General features: G+C 38.4%; 1 protein-coding gene across 2 annotated transcripts in view; it reads right to left on the reverse strand.

The window, feature by feature from the left end:
- HECW2 (HECT, C2 and WW domain containing E3 ubiquitin protein ligase 2) overlaps positions 1-21,333 on the reverse strand; it is a 452,870-nt gene that overhangs the window by 184,755 nt on the left and 246,782 nt on the right. The window contains exon 1 of one of the 2 annotated variants that reach the window (XM_069577905.1): positions 2,975-3,330. The exons of the other annotated variant lie outside the window; for it this stretch is intronic. The gene's annotated coding sequence lies outside the window, so the exon portion shown is untranslated. Of the gene's footprint in view, positions 1-2,974; positions 3,331-21,333 lie in introns of those variants that run through there. 2 annotated transcript variants of the gene reach the window in all.

Raw genomic sequence — 21,333 nt, forward strand, 5'->3', positions numbered from 1 at the left:
TGAACTGAACTGAAGGCACAAAGAAGTTAAGAAATGCACTACAAATCCCAAAACTAGTACGTGCAGCATGAACCCAGGCTGTCTTGCTCCGGAAGCCACACTTCTCAATGTTATGCCACACCATCTATCTAGACCACAGTGAAGAGTCTGGATTTCACTTGGAGGATAATGGAAAGTCACTGGAGAATTCAAAGAAGGGAAGTGACATGATCTGCATCTAATAAAAAAAGTCCTTCTGGCTACAGCGTACAGGGTACATTGTACAAGGATAGAGAGGATCGTGCACCAGTGACCCTGGGAGGTGACTCATCCGCCTCTAAACTCTCTCCAAGCCCAACCATCACCTTCACTAAGTCCACCATTCTCCTCCTTTCCCCTTCTTTATTCAGACAACTCCTGAAAATCCAACTATCCCCACATTCAACCTTAATCAGCCAACACAGAAAGTTCTGATTCTCCATCACTTAGTAATTCAATAAAACCCTTAATGCAGCATATTTAATATGTCACTAGCAGTTAGTCCACAAGGGCCCTCTATTCACCAACAGAAGTATTTTTTTTTTAAGGTACCTACCATTTATTACAGGTGCAATGAAAGTAGTATACTGCTTGTTAACCATGTTACCAGACTGTGGCTGCTAGGTGATGCTAAGATCCTAGAACTTCATAGAATAGCAGACCTAAGTTTAAAGTGCATTTTTCCCATTTACTGTATGACCTTGGGCAAGTCTTAAAATTGCAAATACTCCATTTCTTTCTTCCATAAAATGATAGGACCACTCCTAGCTCAGAACTCTGTAGGGAGGACATATGTATAGAATGTGAAACTAGTACATACTAGGAGCCACATGTCTAGGTTTCTAAATGTATTTCATCCTTTTTTAAAAGAGCTATGTCTTTAATACTCAGAAAGCACAATTTCCCAACTTTATTTAGTTTTAACTTTTTTAATGTATTTCCTTTAAAGAAACTATTTTATTCTGATTTTTCAAAAATACACTTAAAGCAAAAAAGCATACTTATTTATATGTTTTTGGAAATTTTTCTTTCTTAGGCAAAGGATGCCAAATAATCAGGCAGCAAAAATACAGTGATATTAATAGCACATTATGCCATGTACTATGCCATGGAGCACATTCTCCCACATAGAGTATCTGCTTAGTTCTTGGACAGAGAGTCACTCAAAGCTGAAAGCTCTTTCAATGAGCTTTAAGCCTGGCTTTAAAAAAAGTCAGGTAGGGACTTCCCTGGTGGTCCAATGGCTAATACTCTGTACTCTCAATGCAAGGGGTCCATGTTTGATCTCTGATCAGGGAACTAGTCCCCACAGGCTACAACTAAAAGACCCAGCACAGCCAATTAAGTATTAAAAAGAAAGAAAGAAAGAAACAGGCAGAGGCACCCTCATCTCTATACACAGTAAATCCAAGACTGAATACAGTTTCAACTTAGGAATCTCTGTCACCCACTGTGTGACTAAAAAGTCACCAGAAATCGCACTGTTTTGACTACATATCCTCCTTTTCTTTCCTCTGATTATTTTTTTTGAATACACTAAGCTCTCACTCATAGATAATTCCTTCTAATACTAAATGAAGTTTAAAAGCAACCTCTAGATCCTCCAGGATGTTTCTTTTACACCAGACATGATAACTGAAGATCCTGGGAAATGTACCACCATAAAATATAATGTTTAGTACCAAACCATCCTTTGGTTCAGGGTAAATTACTACTTTGATCTTAAGAAGCTCAGTAAAAAGAACTTATAATAGGGACTGGAAACTGTAATAGATAACTTTATTTAAAGAAGGCTATTGCCCTTATTGAAGGGAACCAGATACTTGTCAGAGTTAATCCAAACGAGTTCTGAAAATATGAATTAGAAACATGTGGGAGCAATCTTTCTGGAACAGTTACTGCTACTGATTCTAAAGAATAATTTTGAGGAAGGGGCTACTCCCTTGGGTCCTGCCCCAAAATGGCTTTATCAGAAGATTGATAACCTTCCCAGAAATTAGATTGCTCACCTGAATCTTTACTACATCATCAATTTCCTTTTCATTAAACTGAGCATGTTATTCAATAAGGATGCTCCTGGCATTCTAGAGGATAATTCTTCATAAGTATCTGTCCCTATAGAAATAGTTAAGGATCCCTGGCCCTCAGGCACTAAATGCTAAGTATGCTATATGGCAATAAAAAAAAAAAAACATCCCCAACCCCTTTGAGAGCCATTTTTGGTACATAGCCAAAAAAATAAATTTTTTAATTTGAAAAAATTAAAATAGAATTGAAATTTTGCCCTGCCTTCATTTCAGTTTCTAAACAATTAAAGCAGATTCAGAAGATCTATAGAAAACTGGGCCAGTTTGCCACAGATGCCACAAGAAAATATTTTTTAAAAACATGGTTTTATTCTTGAGTTAAAATTTTCATGTAATATTGTTAAATCATTACTCTCTAGAATGTGAATTCACATGAATGCTTTCCCACAAAAATATTACATTACAAATCAATTGGTTTCAACATCTCATTCCCAGAGAGAAGAGTTTTTAGATCCATCAAAAACACTATTATTCCAGAGGCAGATGACCGGTCATGAAATCTATTTTGACTCAGTCTAATGCCATTTTCAAAGCATTCTTGTAGGTAGAACCTGTACTTAACATCCCAGAAAATAATTCATATAAAACCAGTGAAACTCTAGGAAATTCACATTGAGGGGACTGTATAAATGTATGTAAAAGTTTCCCAAAAGCTTTAATCCCAGCACTGGTCTCTTATGTTGAGATGTCAAATGACTAAATGTGATAAGTGCACCAGATAATTTGTTAATAATTGTTCCTGACCAAGCTGAGAGCAGACAGTATTAAGAATTTTTCAAAAAGAAAGGCAAAGAGAATGTAAATCCCAAGCAGTTGGACATGGAAATCAGAGAGTGGAATTCATTTCATAGAACTTTCTAATACCTTACCTCAAAAAATTCCAAAGAGTTCATCTCTGCTTTCACCAGGGCAGACTCCATCATTTCAAATCAGATTTAGGAAGCAGCAGGAAGAAACATTTCATTTTCCTTAAAACAATGCACCTAGCCTACCCATTGGCAATTTCATTCATAGGAGTGGCCAGAACCGAAGTCTAAGAGGGTCTGGAGTTTTAATGTGGTGGGGAGAGAGCTGCAGGTCCACTCCTGAAGCTCTTGCTGCTCTTCTTCCCCCGAAGTTCTAGAAATGAAATACTGAGCGGGACTCAGGCAGGCCGCTAAGGAGACTTCTGTCCAGCTATGAAGTGAGAGCTGCCACTGCCTTTCATCAAGACTTATCACTGTTCAGGCGTCCAAAGTGAAAAAACAATCATGAACCAGTGTCCCGGAGGCTGAGGCAGCCGTGGCCACACCCCTGTCAAGCACAGGATACAATCGCCCCATCCTCCCCTCACTTCCTTCCTTTGCTTTTCCATGGGAGAATTCCAAAGAGTTCTGTGGGTATACACACACACACACACACACACACACACACACTCGCGCACTCAGTGGCCTAATGTCAATAAGCTGTTATCACAGAGAGGGGGTGTTTCTGTTTGATTTACTCCGAAAAAAGTGGCCACTATATGGGGAACTCTAATTTACGGTTATCATTAATCAGTTACAGCCTTCATTTAAGTTACTGAAATAGGCTCACAGCATCCTAGCCAATCCAGAATGGAGTTTGTGGATTTGTGATTTCAAATTGTAAACAAGTACTAAAACTTTTTCATATATCAAATTGCTTTCATGAAAACCCCTAAATGTGGTTATCAATCCAGAGGTTATTTTCAGACCCTATTTCTAAAGCAAAAATAGATACAGTCACCAATTTCGCTGATGCTGCTATCTTACTCTAGGAAGCAGTTGTGGTGGGAGACTCTCTAGTCAGATGTGTTGTTCTTCAGTGGAGAAATGGGCTTCATAAAACTGTGTGCCCACTGGGCTGTTGTTGCAACTTTTGAAGTACTGGCTGAACTGGGTGAATGCAATCAAAGGCTACAAGACCATCTCTTTCCAGCAAAACTTCCAGGAAAGCAAGATGAGATGCCTCATTTGTCACATGCTTTGCTGTGAAGTGGGCCAGACTAGATTTAAGCTCCATGCTACATTTGGTGGCTGTAATTTCCTTTCCACTGAGACTTAGTTTGCCATGAAGCTTCAGAACTTTGGACTGTTTCTGGAATAGACTGAGTGACCACAGCAAGCTTGGCATTCCAGAACCACTACCACCCTGCCCAGGCTCTACTGGACATGCAAACCCAGTCACATCTTAAGACAAATCATTGTGGACTTCTGGGTGTGTCCTAGCAATAATAGCAAGCAGGTATGGAATGCCTACTCTGTACCAGGAACCATAGTAAATGCTTTAAAAAATAGTCTCTAATGAATGCTCTAAACCATGCTCTAAAACTGAGGTCAATGGTGTTATTAGGTCCATTTTACAGATGAGGAAGGGCATTCCTGGTGGCTCTGATGGTAAAGAATCTGCCTGCAATGCAGGAGACCAAGGTTCAATCTCTGGGTCAGGGAAGACCCCTGGAAAAGGGAATGGCTAACCACTCCAGTATTCCTGCCTGGAGAATTCCATGAACAGAGAAGACTGACGGGCTACAGTCATGGGGTTGAAAAGAGCTGGACACAACTGAAGTGACTACCTCTTCACTTTTCACAGATGAGGAAACTGAGACTCACAGAGAAGAAGTGGTAACAGCCAGGTTAAAGTCAGATCTGAATAGACCCAAACCCAAGCTTTTACAATACACCACCTCCCTCAAATGATACTGTGAAAATACCAGTGTCCTCACTGATTAATAGGTGGCCAACAGGCCCAAGGCAGCCTCAGTCACCATTAGGAGATTAGAAAAAGTAAGCTAGAAAAGATGAATATGTTTCCTATTGTTGGCATGAAAGATGGCTACAGCCTATGAACAAGTCTTCTCAACAATGTCAGCACTTTAGTTTTCATCCCAAGTCTGTTTAACCCTTACCTCCACTCACTCTCAGGTCCCTGGACCCACCTGATGCTCCCATCACTCTGGCCTTCTAAGCCATTATTCTTTGCCTTCCCAATATTGTAACATTTGCCAGATATGCCACTTTAGCTGAACTCTAGGTTCTGGTCCATCCATGTGTCACCGACATTCATGGGTGACAGGTTATTTTCCTATGTAAAGGAAATCTTCTTCCTCACAGCACAAGCCTTTGTCATAATGAAATATAGATTTCCTCAAGTTGATCAAGAAAGAAACTTATAGAATGGAGCAAGGGAGATAAGATGACTGTTACAGCTTAGTCTTAAGGCCATCACATACACTCTTTCATAGCCAGTACCTCTTCACTCACAGTAATTTACTGTAACAAGAAGATACAACCAAAGGAGAATAGTGTTAGACCTTGAAAGTTACATATGCCATTCTTTCCTCACCACACCTTTGAAGAAAACACCAAAAAAAAAAAAAAAAAAACAGCAACAAATAAAATGGTAAAGCATATTAATGTCAATTTTGAATCCATATAACACCTTAGCATTTTTGCCTGTTATGTTATCATATGGCACCAGACACTGGGAAACATATGTGAACAAGGCAGACATAGCTCCTGCTCTTTCTTGCAGAGCTTCTATTTTAGAAAGAGAGAGAAACATAAAAAAAACAAACATAAATTCTTTAGTTGTTATTATGATACACGCTACTAAGGCAAAAGAGAAGGTGGTAAGGAAACGGCTGAGCTGGGGACATGACCCAGGTCAGAGAATAAGAGAAAGCTTCCTCAAGGAGTTGGTGTGTGGACTAAATCTTGAAGGATGACTAGGCATGGGAGAGGGGATGGAAGAAGAGAGAGAGCTCTTTCCAGATAGTCAAGAGTTGTGTAGAGGCCGTCAGATGGGAAGCAACATGACCTTTTCTTTTTCTGCAATTTGTTTATTCATTTATTTTCTCCTTTTTCCCCCCAAGCTTTAAACTTTTTATTTTGTATTGGGGTATAGCCAGTTAATAATGTTGTGGTAGTTTCAGGTGAGCAGCAAAGGAACTCAGCCATACATATATGAGAGCTTAGTCGCTCAGTTGTGTCCGACTCTTTGTGACCCCAAGGACTATAGCCAACCAGGCTCCTCTGTCCATAGGGATTCCCCAGGCAAGAATACTGGAGGGGGTTGACATGTCCTCCTCCAAGGGATTTTCCCGACCCAGGGATCGAACCCAGGTCTCCTGCATTGCAGGCAGATTCTTTACCATCTGAGCCACCAGGAAAGCCCCAGCCATACATATATATGTATCCATTTCCCCCTGCAAACCCTCCTCCCACCAGGCTGGCACATAACATTGAGCAGAGTTCCATGTGCTATACAATAGGTCCTTGTTGGCTATCCATTTTAAATATAGCAGTGTGTACATGAACTTCCCAAAGTCTCTATCCCTCCCCATCCCCACCCTTACAACCATAAGTTCATTTTGAAGTCTGTGAGTCTCTTTCTGTTTTGTAAGAAACTTTTTAGATACCACATACAAGGGATGTCACATGATATTTCTCCTTCTTTGTCTGACTTACTTCCCTCAGCATGACACTCTCTAGGTCTATGCAACAACATGACCTTTTCAAAGACTGAAGGAAGACCAATGTGACTAGAGCACATAGGATGGGGGAAAGATGAGGCCATGGAAAGAGAACAGATTGGACATTTTCAGCATCAGTGTATAGGGAGAGAAAAGGAACCTTAAGAATAAGGGAATGGAAACTGTCCCTTTCCTCTTTCCTAAGCTCTCATTCTGAAAGGCCAATTGATGATCACAGTTCTCAGCATTCTAAGCAAGGATGCTGTGGGTGGAACTGTGATTTGTGGCTGCTGAATGCATTAATCACATAAATTAAATTAAGTGATTAAAGACATTACTTAACTAAAGTAGCTTACTTCCCCAAAGTTCACAGGATATTTATTAAAAGTAAAGTAGAGAATAGCAAAACACAATTCTCAGATTATAATACAAACTGGCAATGGAAAAATTCAACAGTGTCAGCTATCTTTATGCTGGCACCAAAGCACAAAACAGAATCCAGGTTAGCACATCAGGAAGCAACAGCCCCTTTCCTGAAAAGCCCATTATGATTTTCCTTTGTGTTTATGCCTTTTGCATGCCTGAGCCCGACATCACTCATATGCATTATTGAAGTCTTGCAGCAAGTGTCTGCTATCTGCTACAATTTGAACTGCCTGCTTTCTCGTCAACATTGTGTTCATAAAGCAGCCAGAAAAATGCTCATTTCATCATCACTCTGTTTTCCGATTCCCAAAATCTTCCAATGGAAATACACATTGGCTTGTGTACAAATCAGAAAGCTTTTGAAAATAAATTTTAAAGTGAGACAGCTGCTAAAAGATCAGAGGGAGAACCCTTAAATCTAAACTCAAGTAGACATGTATATGAAACATGTTTTCATATATATATATATTTTAAATTTAGCTTAGAAATTGGTAGCAATAAAATACAATAAAAATAATAATGGCTATCATCTGTTATCTATTAAGAAACTTCTCTGTGCCAGGCACACACTCTCTCATTTAATCCTCAAAATAATCTGGAATTGTCACTACAATCCCTATTTCACAAATTAAATGGGGGATAGATTGAATTACTTGCTGTTATTTACATAGCAAGAAACCAGCTGAATTTCAAAGGTAGGGTTTACATGACATCAAAGCTTATCCACACATTCTGCACTGCTATATAATTCCCAGAAATAACTACCTACCACTCACCAATGCCAAGAACTGTGCTGATATTTTAGAATCATTAACTGATAAGAGTTCTCCCAGCAATTCTGAGAGGTGTTGCTATCCCTAATACGAGGAAACAGTTTGGAGAGGTGGAGTAATTTGATCAGGGCACACATGGCAAGGCTGAGAGGCTCAAAGGAAGATTTTCCAATAGCCTGCATAATTTCACACCCACAACATTCCTGGGTTACTCACAGTTCAGTAAAGATACGTATGGGCCTGTTACTTTCTTAGGGTTTTGCAGTTTTACCTGGGAAATTATCATTATGCTTAGGAAAAGAGTAAAGTCCCCAAAGAACTGATTTTCTTATCCTAAATGAATAAAGAAATCTCTTTATCAATGCCCATTCAAGTCAAAATACAAGGATTCTGATTCTCTGCTTTCATAAACAAGAATAAATGACCCTTACTTTTCTGACAAATACACACACACAGTATAATGTGCCTAAAACTCTGAAAGGCATAAACAAATAAGTGTTTCTTTAAAAAAAAAAAGTCATTTCCACTAATGAACTAAAGATATAGCTATAGTGGAATCTCTTTTATTTGACTGATGTGTATTTTAGAGCGCTAAGAATATACTTTTTTTCCATATGGGTTAATTTGGTAATAACACCTAAAAATGTAGTATTTTTCCTTATCAATATATTTTGTATTAAGTTCAGATTAATGCAAAGACAAGTGTTTTTAAAATAAATATTAACATATTATATACAATTACATACAATCCCACAAGTCTCATTCAATTCATAATAACCAGTTAATTACATGCTTACTGGATTCTGTTGCTATGCTAGTTCTTATTCCAAATAAAATTGTATTATTATAAAGCAAGGTGAATTAAAGAATAGATTTTAGGCATGTAAGCTCTGAAAATAAAGTGAAAAAGATGCAATTACTACAACAGAGAAGGATGCAGAATTATTATATTCATGTGTGTTGTGTGTTTCTGTCTATAAAATGAGAACATATGCTTTTTCAATAAGGCTTTGTTAATGCTTGCAATTGGAGGACGGCGTGGCAATCCACTCCAGTATTCTTGCCTGGAGAATCCCATGGACAGAGAAGCCTGGTGGGCTACAGTCCATAGGGTCACACAGAGTCGGACACACTAAGCAAGTAACACACACACACACACACGCTTGAGATAGCAATGAATCCGATAATATCCTGGAGATTCTCTGCTGAAAGCACCTATATAGAGACTCCAATATATTCACATTAGCGGACATTTCAGAATTGGCATTTTAATATATCACCATAGTGTATGATAATGTAGACTCTAACACAGAGATTTCCAAAAACCCTGAAAGAGTACAACTCAAATCCCACTGTGTACTAGAAGCACCTGGTGAGGCTCATGTTTAAACTTCAGACTAAATTTCACAGAGCAAATCAGAGAAATTCTGATTCAGTGGACATAAGATGTTAGGAGTCTTCATTGTTACACAATTACTTGTGCTAACTCTGGTACCAGTGGTCCTTAAACCACACTGACCTGTAATCTCAAAATCAAATAGACCATATATGTGTATGTGTATGTGTATGTGTATGTGTATGTGTATGTGAGGTATACATGTATGTAAATGTCACGTTTGATTTTGTGAATTTGTTTTAGTTAAAAACTGAAAAAGAAATATGCTTCTTTGTACCTTTGCAGTGTTCCCTACCCTAACAATCCTCATGTTAATTATTTCCAATCCATCTTAAGAGGAAAACTATATACGAAGAAGACAAACAAGTACAGGGAAAATGAAGAGACAGGAAGGGACACTAACATGAGAAACAAAAGTTTTTGTCTGCATTCAAATCTAGAGCAGTGTTCCTCAAAATATGGGCCACGGGTCAGCACTGGCTCATAAGCTGGCTGTTAATGACCTGAGAAAAGTACAGAAATCACATACGAGCCTTCAGAAGCTTTTACAGAAATTTGTCAAGAGTAATTTTAAGTCTGTTCAATACAATAATAAAAACGCGGGCTTATATTTTGTGGATCTTATTTTTTACTCCATTTCATTCTTTTAGATTTTTATTCTATTTTACAAATGATCAGTGTCTGTGATAGATCTGACTCACCACAGGTAATTTGAGAAACTCTGGTAAACTCTAGATGGAAGAATCGGTCATGTTTGGGAGCCTCCTAGCCCAGGGTTTGATAAAAAAAGTGGCTTTCTATAACACCATTTCCAAAGGTTAGGGGCCAGAAACAATTTATTGAATGAATGCCTGAACTAACATCTTTAACTTTTCATAATAACTCACTCTGAGTCTGTCAGCAATGCATCAATCTAGGTGCTACATTGAATTAACCATCTTCTTTTAGCTTGTACCACTTCTTAGAATAATATTTTAGTAAAATTCCTAGAAGTTTACTTTCAGGAGCAAAAAGCAGTCCTTGTTTCACTCACGGTAAATGTGTGTCTTTCAACTTGCAAAGAAATCCCTGAGTTTTAATATTTGAGAATTCAGTGATGAACTTTTATCACCACATCTACTGTATAGATATCATATCTGTGAATCTTTGTTGACATGAAACTATTGTTTCAGGCTGTTCTCAAGAAAGCAGCCTGGTCCTCTTAGCATTGGGTCCCTATCAGCTATCTAATGATATCTAAACAGCTATCTAATTGCTATTTTTGGCTATGACAACAGTAATAAGAAGCACAAAATATCAGTACATTATTTCAGTAATAAATATTTACATAGACACAGATCTCATTTTGCAGTTTTCCTGTCTCCTAGTAAAATCTGAATAATAATTCTCTTATTAAAGACTCACATTCTAAACAGAATTGAACCTAAATGCTAGGCATATTCCTACAGTTTCTGTTTCAGGTCAGTATATTCCTTCATGCCCCCTGAGTTGCTACTTTTGCTCTACGAATATTGCCAAAAATAACTTTTCCTCTTCCCAGTTAAATATGGTATTTATAAAAGGTGGGAATGGAGAATTTGGGAGCATGAATCTGTACACACAACAGACAGACTCACAATAATAGCAACTGTACTCCTAGCTGTCAAGATTTCTAGCCAGAAGAGTGAAAAATGAGGGTGTTTTTTTTTTTTTGCTCCAAAGTAATTATGCTCCCTTTTAAAAAGAGAATAAAGCCATCTTTAAATATCTAAGTTTGTTCTGTGTTGCTTAGAAGTTATGTCACACACTAAATTTGTTAACTCTGTTTACTTAACATTTTTAATCCAATTTAAGACATTTTTTCATTTAGTGAGTTTATATGACTAAGAACTTTCTGACAGCTTGAAGGCAGCACAGAAAAGCACTGGTTCTGCTGCCAAAACGGATGCCTGTTAGCTGTGTGACATTGGCCCAATGAGTAACCTTCCACAAACTTTAGCTCGCTCATCCCCATTTATAAAATGGGGATAATAACAATGTACAACCAGCACAATTTTGAGAGGATGGTAAAGCTATAAAAAGCAAGGAGACAGTGTGCCTGGCACAGAGTACTCACTCACTATTGGCAAACTCTCAGATTCAAGTGTTGCCTTTATTCTCAATAGAGAATATGCCAAATCACTGGATTATTTGAAGAAGTTTTCAGAATTTTATTTGGTGACAAATATGAATATTAAGTAGATTAATGACATTCACTAGGAAAGTGATTGGCTAGATGAACTAACCTCAGAAGTCACTTGGAGCCAATGTATCTAACATGACTCAACCAGGCTTCAGTTTAGTATTTTCATTAAAATTCAAGCAACAATGTTGGAGAAAAAGAACTGCCTTTTACTAAAGAAATTAAAATTATGTCAATTCCTTTTATTGTACTACATACATTGCTTCAGCTTCAGCAATTTGTTTGGGAAAGTAGAGTAGATAAAACTAAAATAAAACTAAAATCATAAGACGTATTTGTAAAAATAGATGGCATTCATCCAAAATGCCTTTCCTGGAACAAACTGTAACAACTTGATTCACTGCCGCCCTTTCCTACCAAACTATATTTAAGGATCTGTAAGCATTTCCATTATGAATAGCTATCATCAGGATTTGTCATTTTACCTTCTGTTTTAGAGTTTATGTATAAACATCGTAAATAATCTCTTTGAAGAAAGCTTTTGTTTTTTTAAATTTAACAATTTCCTTCAGTAAAGAATACTTTCAGTACAGCACAGAAGAATTCCTTCAGTACAAGGTGGGGGATACCATAAATAACAGAAAATTACAGATTATTTTATATATGAAAAAATGTTTTCATGAGCAAAATAAGATGTATGGTCAAGAAATATGTGGCATCAGAGATTATATAAATTCAGTGGTGATTGTCTCATGAACTGCAATAATTTGAACCTAGAAAAGTGTACAAAAAGATGAATAGGTAAATTATGACACAGCCATTTTATAGAATATTATGTAGTTATTACACGATGTTCCCAAATAATTTTTAATGACATGGGAAGCATTTATATTAATAATATGTGGGAAAATGTACTGCAGAGTTATATGTATGTGAAAGTTGCTCATTGTGTTCAACTCTTTGCGACCCCCAAGGATTATATAGTCCATGGAATTCTCCATGACAGAATACTGGAGTGGGTAGCCTTTCCCTTCTCCAGGGTATCTTTCCAACCCAAGGATTGAAACCAGGTTTCCCACATTGCAGGCAGATTCTTTACGAGCTGAGCCACAAGGGAAGCCCAAGAATACTGGAGTGGGTAGCCTATCACTTCTCCAAAGGATCTTCCCAACCCAGGAATCGAACCGAGGTCTCCTGCATTGTAGGAAGATTCTTCACCAGTTGAGCTATGCAGGAAGCCCAGAGTTATACGTATAATATGAGCTTCAGTTCAGCTCAGTTCAGGCGCTCAGTCTTGTCTGACTCTTTGCGACCCCATGAATCACAGCACGCCAGGCCTCCCTGTCCATCACCAACTCCTGGAGTTCACTCAAGACTCACGTCTATCGAGTCAGTGATGCCATCCAGCCATCTTATCCTTGGTTGTCCCCTTCTTCTCCTGCCCCTAATCCCTCCCAGCATCAGAGTCTTTTTCAATGAGTCAACTCTTCGCATGAGGTGGCCAAAGTACTGGAGTTTCAGCTTTAGCATCATTCCCTCCAAAGAAATCCCAGGGCTGATCTCCTTCAGAATGCCTTGCCATCCAAGGGACTCTCAAGAGTCTTCTCCAACACCACAATTCAAAAGCATAAATTCTTCGGCACTCAGCTTTCTTCACAGTCCAACTCTCACATCCATACATGAACGCTGGAAAAACTATAGCCTTGACTAGACAGATCTTTGTTGGCAAAGTAATGTCTCTGCTTTTCAATATGCTATCTAGGTTGGTCATAACTTTTCTTCCAAGGAGTAAGTGTCTTAATTTCATGGCTGCAGTCACCATCTGCAGTGATTTTGGAGCCCCCCAAAATAAAGTCTGACACTGTTTCCACTGTTTCCCCATCTATTTCCCATGAAGTGATGGGACCAGATGCCATGATCTTCGTTTTCTGAATGTTGAGCTTTAAGCCAACTTTTTCATTCTCCACTTTCACTTTCATCAAGAGGCTTTTTAGTTCCTCTTCACTTTCTGCCATAAGAGTGGTGTCATCTGCATATCTGAAGTTATTGATATTTCTCCTGGCAATCTTGATTCCAGCTTGTGCTTCTTCCAGTCCAGCGTTTCTCATGATGTACTCTGCATAGAAGTTAAATAAGCAGGGTGACAATATACAGCCTTGATGTACTCCTTTTCCTGTTTGGAACCAGTCTATTGTTCCATGTCCAGTTCTAACTGTTGCTTGGCCTGCATACAGATTTCTCAAGAGGCAGGTCAGGTGGTCTGGTATTCCCATCTCTTTCAGAATTTTCCACAGTTTCTTGTGATCCACACAGTCAAAGGCTTTGGCATAGTCAATAAAGCAGAAATAGATGTTTTTCTGGAACTTTCTTGCTTTTTTGATGCAGATGTTGGCAATTTGATCTCTGGTTAATTGACCTTAAACACACACATGAAATTTATAAAAGTAAAGTTGTAGAAGGAATATTCAAAATATTCAGAGTAGTTATTGTTTGGCAGGAAGACTTAAGGGGCTACCCAGGTGGCTCAATGGTAAAGAACCCACCTGTCAATGTAGGAGAAACGGGAGACTCGAGGTAGATTCCTGGATTGGGAAAATTCCCTAGAGGAGGAAATGGCAATCCACTCCAGCATTCTTGCTAGAGAACCTGGACAGAGGAGCCTAGCAGGCTATAGTACATGGAGTCGCAAAGAGTCACACATGGCCGAGCACACAACCCATGCATGCAGGCAGACTTAAATGTCTAACTTTTCAGAAGGAACTTGCATTACTGTAATGATTAGAAAAGAGAGGCTTCAATCTGGCCTAATGTGACAGAGAAATACAGAAATAGTAATAAATTTAAAAATGAAGTTTCCCTTACAAATCTATCCTGACACTTGAAGATACTACTTATAGCATGAATTTATTAAGTACTCATTCAAAAGGAGTTGTTATTTATCAAATGGAGTTGGCCAAAAAAGTGACCTTGTAGCTAACCCACATTATCCATAAACCTTGTCTCAAGATACTAAAAACCACAAGTATCATCCATCACAAAAATACCTTCAGGGGAAAAAACACAAATTCAAGATATATCTGATAAAGAAACTGTAAAAAAAAAATCAAAGCAAAAGCTGTCACATGAAAACTAGTTTTGACTCTGAGTTTAAAATTATATTTAAAACTCCAAGTACTGAATTTTCAACAACTCAAAGAAATCTGCTCCGAATGGAATTATGACATCAATTTAAATCAAACATAAATTCAGAAGAATTCAGATTTCCAGGCTATTTCAGTGCCACTCTACCTTCTACTGTAAACACAGAGGTGTGTGCACACATATAACCCAACAGAAAAATCATAGTAAAATCAATAACTAAACATTCATGACCATAGATATTTCCAGTTCCTCTTAAAAAATAAAAAAAAAACCTTGAATAAATTTTATTGAAAATACAAGTTTTGCATTTTTCATCAAGATTACATTTTTTTTTTCATTTATATGGTCCATTATATGTCAGCTATTATGCAAAGTATTTTCACTTAAGCTCTGTTTTTCAATGTGTCCTCTTTCACCAATGTTAGAAAATCTGGTCCATGTGGATACACTGTCATATTCAATCCACTCTATCAGTCTGTGTTCTTTGAGATAAGAACACAGAAGATACTTTCTTAATCATCATATTCCAAGAATTATCCAGTGCTGGGAAACATGCAATATACCTTTTAGATTAAATGAATAAGAACTGATTCTCTATCCCAGATAACCACGATAGTGTGATCACTCACCTCAAGCCAATCATCCCAGAATGTGAAGTCAAGTGGGCCTTAGGAAGCATCACTACGAACAAAGCTAGTGGAGGTGATGGAATTCCAGTTGAGCTATTTCAAATTCTAAAAGATGATGCTGTAAAAGTCCTGCACTCAATATGTCAGCAAATTTGGAAAACTCAGCAGAGGCCACAGGACTGGAAAAGGTCAGTTTTCATTCCAATCCCAAAGAAAGGCAATGCCAAAGAACGTTCAAACTACCACACAATTGCACTCAACTCACATCCTAGCAAAGTGATGCTCAAAATTCTCCAAGCTAGTCTTCAACAGTACATGAACCAAGAACTTGAAGATGTTCAAGATGGATTTAGAAAAGGCAGAGGAACCAGAGATCAAATTACCAACATCCATTGGATCACAGAAAAAGCAAGAGAATTCCAGAAAAACATCTACTTCTGCTTTATTGCTATACCAAAGCCTTTGACTGTGTGGATTACAACAAACTGTGGAAAATTCTTCAAGAGATGGGAATACTAGACCACCTTACCTTCCTCCTGAGAAATCTGTATGCAGGTCAAGAAGCAACAGTTAGAACCAGACATGGAACAACAGACTGGTTTCAAATCGGGAAAGGAGGATGCCAAGGATGTATATTGTCACCCTACTTATTTAACTTAAATGCAGAGCATATCATGTGAAATGCCAGGCTGGATAAAGCACAAGATGGAATCAAGATTGCCAGGAGAAATATGATATGCAGATATGCAGAAAACACTACCCTTACAGCAGAAAGCAAAGAGGAACTAAAGGGCCTCTTGATGAAAGTGAAAGAGGGAAGTGAAAAAGCTGGCTGAAAACTCACCATTCAGAAAACTAAGATCATGGCATCCAGTCCCCTCACTTCATGGCAAATAGATGGGGAAACAATGGAAACACTGACAGACTTTATTTTCTTGGGCTCCAAAATCACTGCAGATGGTAACTGCAGCCATGAAATTAAAAAACGCTTGCTCCTTGGAAGGAAAATTATGACAAACCTAGACAGCATATTAAAAAGCAGGGACATTATTTTACCAACAAAGGTAAAATAGTCTAGTCAAAGCTATGGTTTTTTCAATAGTCATGTATGGATGTGAGAGGTGGACCATAAAGAAGGCTGAGCACTGAAGAATTGATGGTTTTGACTGGTGGTGTTGGAGAAGACTCTTGAGAGTCCCTTGGACTGCAAGGAGATCAAAACAGTCAATCCTAAAGGAAATCAGTCCTGAATATTCTTTGGTAGGACTAATGTTGAAGCTGAAGCTACAATACTTGGCCACCTGATGCGAAGAGCTGACTCATTAGAAAAGACCCTGATGCTGGGAAAGATTAAAGGAAGGAGGAGAAGGGGACAACAGAGGACAAGGTGGTTGGGTGGCAGCACTTTCTCAATGGACATGAGTTTGAACAAGCTCGGGGAGATGGTGAAGGACAGGGAAGCCTTGTATGCTGCAGTGCTGCGGTTGCAAAGAGTCGGACACAGCTGAGCAACTGAACTGAACTCTATCCAAGTTTCTTTATTTCCCTCAGACTTTGCTTTAAACATCATAAGTATGAAACATTTTATAACTTTTTGTTGTTGTTGTTAGTGGCTCAGTCAAGTCTGATTCTTTTCAACCCCATGGACAGGTTCCTCTGTCCATTGGACTTTCCAGGCAAGACTACTGGAGTGGGTTGCCATTTCCTTATCCAGGGGACCTTCTCAACCAGGGATGGAACCTGAGTCTCCTGCATTGCAGGTGGATGGATTCTTTACCACCTAAGCCACCAGGAAAGCCTCACTTTATAACTTATTGGTCTCCAAATATATGGATTTTGGAGCAACCAGTAAAAATTTGAAGAGATACTAAGAGTTGAACAGACAGAAAGCAACATCTAAATAATCTCCTTATATTGACTAACAAGTAAATAAGAAGAATCTGACAACAAAATATAAATTCTAATAGTTTCTCATCTTTAGGGGAAAACATAAGTTACAAACTCTATAAAAACTACTATTTGTGGATTACCTGATGGTTCAGTGGTAAAGAATCTGCCTGCAAATGCAGGAGCACAGGTTGGATCCCTGATCCAGGAAGATCCCACATGCCTCGAAGCAACTAAGCCCATGAGTCACAACTACTGAACCTACGCTCTAGAATCCAGGAGTTACAACTACTGAAGCCCACACACCTAAAGCCCCTGCTCCACAACAAGAAAAACCACTGCAATGAAAAGCCCATGCACAACCAGAGAGGAGCCCCCACTTTCTGCAACTAGAAAAAAGCCCTCATAGTAAAGAGCCAGCAGAGCAAAAAATAAATAAAACTATATTAAAAACTACTCTTTGAAGATGCTCAAATTTCATAAGCAGATCAAGGAAGTTTTAATAACATTACTCTCTAAATAAAACAGAAACTAAGTTGAAGCTATACATTCAGTAGCTTGGACAGTCAGTGCTAAAACACTGAATAAGTAATTAAGACCTTAAAGAGAGAGGACAGTCTCAAATACAACCTAAGAAGAAACATATTATGGCTACTTTTAGTTCTTTATGTGCTTAAGTTTATATATTTGGAAGAATTATATTCCTGATTTGTGGTGCTAAAAATTATCCTGGTGTAAATTCTTCTAAATGGCATAAGAACAGTTAATTCACAAATGAGGAAAAGTTTCCATTTTACAAATTGATCATGCAATAACAACTGTAATGTCTGAAATAGCTTAGAATAAGCTTTTCTCCCCACTTTCTTGACAGCAGATTAAATCAGTATGGCTAAATTAAGAGCAGAAAATGTGAACCAAACAAACAAGCAAAATACAAAAGAGAAATGGAAAAGAAAATGAAGAAATTTTTTCTCTTGGGAAGAGTCTATTCGGATGCATTCTCACATAGCATTTATACAGGTCTCTGAAAACCAGCTTCCATTGCTAATTTGTGTTCAGATTACTTTTCTACTCATTACTCTGACAGCAGCAAAGTCAACATATTCCTCCTCTTTGGGGCTATGGGTCAGTGAGACTGACGTAAGTATAGCAGAACAGTTAAGAGCCCAATGTCAGGAGTCAGCCTGCTGGGTTTAAATCTGGACTCTGCCATGTCATCTTTTGCTAATTTTGGCTAAGTTGCCTTAAGTCCCATTGGTGGTGGTGATGATGGTTTAGACACTAAGTTGTGTCCAACTCTTGCGACCCCATGGACTGTAGTCCACCAGGCTTCTCTGTCCATCAAACCCAGGTTTCCTGCATTTCAGATGGATACTTTATCATAAATTCCATTGCATAGAGTCAAAATACTACAGTGTGGTACAGATAATAGATATAGCCTGCTGAACACACACACACACATTTGTCCTCATTTATGAAAAAATATACAGATAAAAAAACAAAGCCACCACAAATGGTTACCTACAGAGACAGTGAAGGAATAAAATACAACACTGCTCTTCAAACACTTTCTTACATAGTTTTATCATTGGCCTAAATGGTACGATTTGAGTATTTTTTTAAAAGCTGCACCCATTAAAACATACATTTTTTAAACACATGAGCTCACAACAATATTAAAATATACATAGCCACTCATCAAAAAGAAGTAAACCTCTTAAACACAACTGGAAATAACTAGGCCACTTATGTCATGCATTTTTTAAACAGTCACTGAAATCAAAGAATTAAGCATTTACCTTGACATTTTCAGTATGAACTGTATTTCAGAGTAACAAAGATGCTGAAGCTGATGGGGGAACATGCATCTTACATAAGCATCCCAGGAAATAAATGTGAAGGAATAAAATTATTAGAAAATATACAATTTTCTAACACCTAAGAAACAAACCTAAGCAAAAATATTATATGACACATCAATGGGAAACTTTCTAATGAGGACATTAAGGTGTCATAATCTGAACCTGCAAATCAACCTTAGCATCAGGAAGAATGGGAAAGCCAGATGTTAAGGATTTAATGTATCTTTTGATTGAATGAATTGTGGAGTATTATAGCACCACTAATGACTGAAATCAATGCTAGTCAAGACCTTTGCATAAACTTCAAATTTACAAGAAATACGGGAGACCATCGAGCAAGTTAAAAGGTACTGCTGTTGTTTTCCAGTTGCTAAGTCATGACCAATCCTTTGTGACCCAATAGACTGCAACACACCAGGCTCCTCTGTCCTTCATTATCTCACGGAGTTTGCTCAAACTCATGTCTACTGAGTTGGTCACGCCATCCAACCACCTCATCCTGTTGCCCCCTTCTTCTCCTGCCCTCAATCTTTCCCAGAATCAGGGTCTTTTCCAATGAGCTGGCTCTTCACATCAGGTGGCCAAAGTATTGGCACTTTAGCATCAGTCCTTCCAATCACGATTCCGGGTTGGTTTACTTCAGGATTGACTGTTTTGATCTCCTTGCAGTCCAAGGCACTCTCAAGAGCCTCCTCCAGCATAATTTGAAAGCATCAATTCTACGGTGATCAGCCTTCTTTATGGTCCAACTATCACACCAGTACATGGCTACTGGAAAAACCGTATCTTTGACTATAGGACTTTTGTCAGCAAAGTGATGTCTCTGCTTTTGAATACACTGCCTCGGTTTGTCATAACTTTCCTTCCAAGAGCAAGAGTCTTTTAATTTCAAGGCTGAAGTCACTGTCCACAGTGATTTCTTGGAGCTCAAGAAAATAAAATCTGTCACTGATTCCACTTCTTCCCATTCCTATTTGCCATGAAGTTATGGAACCAAATGCCATGATCTTAGATTTTGAACGTTTAGTTTTAAGCCAAATTTTTCACTCTCCTCTTTCACCCTCACCAAGAGGCTGTTTAGTTCCAGTTCACTTTCTGCCATTAAAGTGGTATCATCGGTATATTTGAGGCTGTTGATATTTCTCCTGGCAGTCTTATTCCAGCATGTGATTTATCCCATCAGGCATTTCCCATGATGTACTCTGCATAGATGTTAAATAAGCATGGTGACAATATACAGCCTGGTCAAACTCCTTGCCCAATTTTGAACCAGTAAATGTGAATACACATTTAGTTGGGGGAGTCAGAATGCAGTGATAATAAGTAGTATAGCTAGCGTGAGATTGGTTAGGAGGGCTAATATTAAGTTTATTATTCTTTTTCAGATTAGACCAAAACTAACTGATTAGAAGTCAGTTGTACTAATTAATACTAAAAGAATATGAGCCTCATCAATAAATAGATACATAGAGGAAAAGTCATACTATGTCTATGAAATGTCAATATCAAGCGGCAGCTTCAAAGCTGAAGTGGTGGTTGGAGGTGAAATGGAATTTTAGTTGGCGGAAGAAGCAGACAATTAGGAAAGTAGATCCAATAATGACGTGGAAGCCGTGGAAACCTGTAGCTATGAAGAAGGTTGAGCTATAAACTCCATCTGAGATGGTAAAAGGTGCTTCATAGTATTCTGAGGCTTGTAATAATGTGAAATATACACCTAGTGCAATAGTAATAAACAGGGCTTGTAACATGTGGTTCCATGTCCAGTTCTGTTGCTTCTTGACCCACATACAGGTTTCTCAGGAGACAGTTACAGTGGTTTAGTACTCACATCTCTTTAAGAATGTTCCACAGTTTGTTGCGATCCACACAGTCAAAGGCTTTAGCAAGTCGGTGAAGGAGATGTTCTTCTGGAATTCCCTTGCTGTCTCTATCATCCAACAAATGTTGGCAATTTGACCTCTGGTTCCTCTGCCTCTTTGAAACTCAGCTTGTACATCTGGAAGTTCTCAGCTCACATACTGCTGAAACCAGACTTTGCTAATGGGCTCTATGTATATGATGGATCACACTTTGAGCACTCAAGCCTCTTACCACTCTGCCTCAGCCTTTACTTGCTGTTTGCACAAAGACTCGAGATCAGAGAGATGAGAAAAATGGAAGCCTTCTCAGGTCTTTGCTGGGTATAACACAGTCCTGTATATGTGTGTCCCTAGATATATCATCTAGAATATATGCAGGTTTTTCAAAGTTCTGAATATTATTCTTTTACATTTTTTTAGCCAGTCATTTGCATGCCCTAGCAGTATCAGGCAGTTATGTTAAACAGTTACCAGTGATTGCTGTGTGTACTTAGTTGCTCAGTCATGTCTGACTCTTTATGACACCATGAACTGCAGCCCACCAGGCTCCTCTGTCCAAAGGAATTCTCCAGGCAAGAATACTGAAGTGGGTTGCCATGCCCTCCTCCCAGGGATCT

Source organism: Ovis canadensis, chromosome 2 (assembly GCF_042477335.2).
Source record: "Ovis canadensis isolate MfBH-ARS-UI-01 breed Bighorn chromosome 2, ARS-UI_OviCan_v2, whole genome shotgun sequence".
NCBI lineage: Eukaryota > Metazoa > Chordata > Mammalia > Artiodactyla > Bovidae > Ovis > Ovis canadensis.